Genomic DNA, 5,276 nt, shown 5'->3' with positions numbered 1-5,276 from the left:
ACTGTGAAGTGGGATGTAAAGAAAAAGAAAAAAGTGAATATCTGATTTATATTTTCATGCAAATGTATAGGTCCTATTTACTTTGTATTATATTTTTAGGTTGAAATGTGTCCTCAGCACATGAAAGAGATGCTGTTAAACAGATTTATCAAATAAGAACCCTGTGTGTCTCAGGGTGATATATTAAGTCAGTTAACTCTATGTTTATTGAGTACCTACTCTGTACAGGGGATACTGAGATGAAAGGACACAGTTCTTGCTCTCAGCCCACTATGACTGGCATAGATGGGGTCACGGCACAAGGCAATGGCTGCCCAACTCCAGGAGGCACCGTTCATTACAAGTAAACAGCGGACCAGCTAGTGCCTGGAAGGGAGCAACACAGTGGCTGAGCAACACTTGTTTCCTCCTAAAGTAACCTGGAACATGACTCATCTTGCTGGAATTAAGAGTGGGATAAGGGAGCATTTGTTTAAAACATTGTTAAGGACATGGAACTCTTCCCAAGGAGCCAAAATACCATTTAGAGTTCCAAAGATCCTGGATTCTTGTTTTGGCCTCATTCCTTAGCTTGCAGTTCAGGTTAAGAACAATCCCATCTTCCCAGTGAGATTGAAGTGATTAATAAACTTGGAGCTCAGAAGGGGTTTAACCTTCAAATAATCTGCTTTCTTTTTTTTATGTTTGGAAGCAATAATGAGTCACATGATTAAAGCTGATCTCAAAGATAATCCATTAGAAGAAGTAATGGCAGCATCAACCATGCAAAATGAAGTAGCAGGATTTGTACTACACAGTCCCATTTTATAGAAAGCCAAGAGGTCCAAATCTTACTTCCTGCCCATATTTAAATGGGGAATGAGTTTAGGAGGGATTTTAAGTGTCAAGTGTGAAAGAAAGAGGTGGAATAGAAGACATTCTTTCCAGGAACTCTGTGATAAAGGGAAATTTTTTCCCAAACTTAACATTTTACTTTTTAGAAGGAGGTTAAAAAGATAAAAAGTCATGGTGACAGCAGGATATGAAGTTCCCAGTTGAGTGTTGCTGAGACTTAAGCAGAGGAAGGGAGAGCATCTTAACAGCACGTGCTCCTCTCACAGACGTGGCTGGCTAGTCCTCAGCGAGGATTTCAGGTGTCCTAATGATGATTTCCATGAGGCACTGACACCCCATTTGTTTCTGATAAGGGAGTGATTTCCCCTCCATCTTAAAGCTCCAGCTCATGTGGCTGGTGGGGTGTGGTGGTGGGGAGGCTGGGAGGCATTGAGGGGTCATCAAAGTTTTGCCAGTGACACTTCCTGAGGTATCTTAGCTGCAGTGATTTCTAGAATTAGCAGATTTTTCAGAGGACAATGGAAGAAATGGCTAAAGTAGCATCAAACAATACAGCAGATTTAGTTGCTACAGTTGAGGAATCTGATAGGCACAGTTCTGTGCTGCTTGTGGTCATGTAATTTCTATGACTTGGAGATGTTGGAATCTTCCTTTGTCCTAAGCATTACATCCTTGAGGCAAAGACTGTGCCTCTGTGTATCTTACCTCTTCTGTATCTTACTCAGTAGCAGTACATTTCCAGCATTAAGTTTCATTATTTTGACTACTCTCAGTTGTTTGTGGAGACGAGTGGTTGTTCCATTCCTGTTTCATAGGTAATGATGATTTTTTTCATAGTTTCCCAAAATGACTGATTTGGTGTCTCATATGAAGTATTTTTAAAAACTGAGAAAGAATATAAATTGTTTTTAGCTTTTTAACCTTTAGTTTCTAGGCAGCATGAATATTCCATAGTGGTTAAAATCACAGGCTTTGGACTCAGCCTCCCTGGATTCAAATAGTGGTTCAGTTGCTTACTAGCTATAAACACGGGCAAGTTTCTTAATGTTCTCAGTCTCAGTCTCCCAATTTATGAAACATGGATGCCGATAGTACCTAACTTTTAGGGTTGTGAAGGGTAAATGAAATAATCCATGCAATGCACTCCAAATATCTGGCACTAGTTAGCACTCAAAGCGTATTAACATGATCATCATGGTCATTGTCCTCGTAGTCCTATCATCACCAGCTGCAGCAGCTTAGAGGACAGGATGTAGTAGTAATAGTTAACAGGGCAGGCTTTTAGAGAAAGCCAATTCAAATTGCATACCATGTGCTGCCCAAAAATTAGAGTGAAGGGAAAATCAAGGATGGATTCTGATACCCAGTGCCCAGGAAAATAATTTATGATAAAGAGTTATCGCTAAACAGACACCTCACTAAAGAAGATGTACAGATAACAAATAAACATATGAAGGAGGCTCCAAATTATGTCATAAGGGAATTTCAAGTTAAAACAACGTGATACCACTGCACATCTTTTAGAATGGCAAAAATCAAAAAAAAAAAAAAAAAAAAACCCCAAAAACCTGACAATACTAATTGCTGGCAAGGATGTGAAGCAATAGGAACTCTCATTGATTGGAAAAAAAAAAAAAAAAAAAAAAAAAAAAAACCCCAAAAACCTGACAATACTAATTGCTGGCAAGGATGTGAAGCAATAGGAACTCTCATTGATTGTTGGTGAGAGGCTGTCTGGCAGTTTCTTACAAAGCTAAAAATAATCTTACCATACAATCCAGCAATTGCACTCCTGGGCATTTACCAAATTGATGTGAAAATTTATGACCACATAAAAACTTAAATGTGAATGTGTATGGTAGCTTTATTAATAATCACCAAAAACTGGAGTCAACCAAGATGTCCTTCAATTCGTGAATGGGTAAACAAACTGTGGTATATCCATACAATGAAATATTATTCAGTTTTCCATGGGGATATGAGTAAACAATTCTGATGCAGCTATACATGTGAGCCGGAAATGAACAATTAAATAAGTGAGTGGTAGATGGTGGGAGCCAGTTTTCCCACTGTAGGTGTGAGAGTTTACAAATAAGCCAGGGGAGGAGGCTAGGATAATCCATGTGGTAATGGATTAGAGTTGGAGACATCAGTATGAACTCATGTTTAGCTTAGTATGGATAAAGATGGATGCATATAGAGATATTTATAGATTTGTGTGTATACACGGGTTAGTATACACACATATCTCCTTGCTCTGACAGCTGAGAGTACCTAGAAACAATGACATTCTAGTAGTAACAAGCACACTTCTTGTACATATCTTGGTTTCTAATACCATTCTCTAATGAAAGGAACCAGGGCTCCTTAGAGAAACAGATGATTCTCTGGGCAGGACAAGTCATTTTAACCTCTATTGGACAAGACAGAATTTACAAGTCTATAGACAAAAATTATTTTGCATTGCAGTCAGTTGCCTGCAATTTACAGTGTTGTAAAATAACATCCATAGAATCAAAATCAGATAACTCAGAGGGGTGTTTTCTAGACAATACATAGTTTTCTACTGAAGCACAATTTTTTTTCCTTTAGGGCATTTATCCCATATACCATTTGCCATGATGATCTTTCAACATAACTAAAAATTATTGAGGTTGTTCTTGGAAGTTCCACCTTCTTGCCAATTCTAATGTTCCTTTTGTCTTTGGAAACCCCATTCATTGACTTCCGTTATGGCTGTCGTTAGTTCTGCTCTGAAATATTTTGGCTCTCTGCCTTCCTGGCACATAGTAAGATTGCATTTCTCACCTCCTTTGAAGTTTGGCATAGCCACCTGACTTGTGATGACCAATGAAATAGGAGAGGAAATGACTTATGTTTTTTCCTGGAAGAAGTTTTAAGAGCTGGTGTGAGATTTGTTACATTCGTTTTTCTTGTCTTGCTGAGTGAGGAAATATGTATCTATCTTCTGTATGCTTTCTGTATGCCTAATTTTCTGAGTGGTTATGAAGAGCTGAACCATTTCCCACCCTTGCCACATGACCTGTGTTGGACTTGTAGTGTGATGAGAAATAAATTTTCATGATGTTAAGGCAGTAGAAGAAAAATCACAACATCTTAAGTCAGAGTGCTTGAGTTTGAATCTTGGCTACACCATTTCCTAGTTTTGTGATCTTAGGCAAGCCTCTTAACTTCTCTATGTTTTGATTTCCTCATGTGTAAAATGAGAATAATAATAATGCCTATGTCATGAGGTCATTGTGATGATTGATTAAGATAATATATGACATGCCTCAACACAAAGTTAATAACAACGGGGTCCTTGTTTATACTTTTGTCATTTTGGTTTTGTGGTCTCTCAAATTAAACTTTATCAGTGGTCTCTCAAATTAAACTTTTGAATGTAATATATTAAGCACAATGCTGCCCAGAATAGTATAGCTATTCCTACAGGGTAGTGTCATAGGGACAGCTGTTCCATAGACTGTCTCAGAATGCTCCCTGGGAGGCTCACTTGTATCATCTTTCTCTCTAGTGCTTTTGATGTTGAGTGGCTTGTGAAACATGAGAAAACTGGATACCACACTATAGTATGAGATGCTACATCAGTGACAGGCAGAGCACAGAGCGCTTGAGGAAGACAGATTCCTTTTCTTGGAATTGGAAATTGTTACTATTTTTCTAGCTCCTGAAACGGTATCCTCATCTTTTCTTTATTATTAACCAAATGGTTGCTTCATTTTATTGTAATATTTCTACTAAGTGAAGTTGATGAAATGTTTGCAAAATAGAGCAGGTGTATAATAAAATATGTAGAAGTACCTAAGGTTGCTCACATAGTTTAACGTATACCCAAATTATTGTAGTTATTATGGACAGTGTATAGTGTAAAAAGATACACTTGTTATGGTTTTTTGCCCTCTAGAAGGGAAATATATATATATATATATATATATATATATATATATATATAAACTAAGAATGGAATGAGTTGGCATATTTTCTGTAAATATATTGCAGCTGTTTTCCAAAAGTGGACAAATATCCAGCATTATTTGCAAACCAGCTTGATGTTCATTGGAAACCAAAGCACATAAGCCCTTTGTATTTTGATTTATGAGCAGTTTAATTTCCCAGCTCAATGAAAGAGGATATAGAGATGAAATTGAAGGTATATTTATGCCTTTAGTATCTAGTGATTATATTTCTCTGAAAAGTTGGTTTATATTAAATGATAGCAAGTATTTTAGTCCATTTGGCCTGCTATAACAGAACACCATAGACAGGTGGCTTATAAACAACAGAAATTTACTTCTCACAGTTTTGGTGACTGGGAAGTCCAAGATCAAGGCACTGGCAGATTTGATGTGTGGTGAGAGCCTGCTTCCTGATTCATAGATGGTCATCTTCTTGCTATAACCTCACGACAAGGTGAAAGGGGC

This window comes from Lipotes vexillifer, unplaced genomic scaffold, assembly GCF_000442215.2.
Source record: "Lipotes vexillifer unplaced genomic scaffold, Lipotes_vexillifer_v1.1 scaffold310, whole genome shotgun sequence".
Lineage (NCBI taxonomy): Eukaryota > Metazoa > Chordata > Mammalia > Artiodactyla > Lipotidae > Lipotes > Lipotes vexillifer.
The sequence above is the reverse complement of the archived record's forward strand: the minus strand, read 5'-3'. Positions refer to the sequence as shown.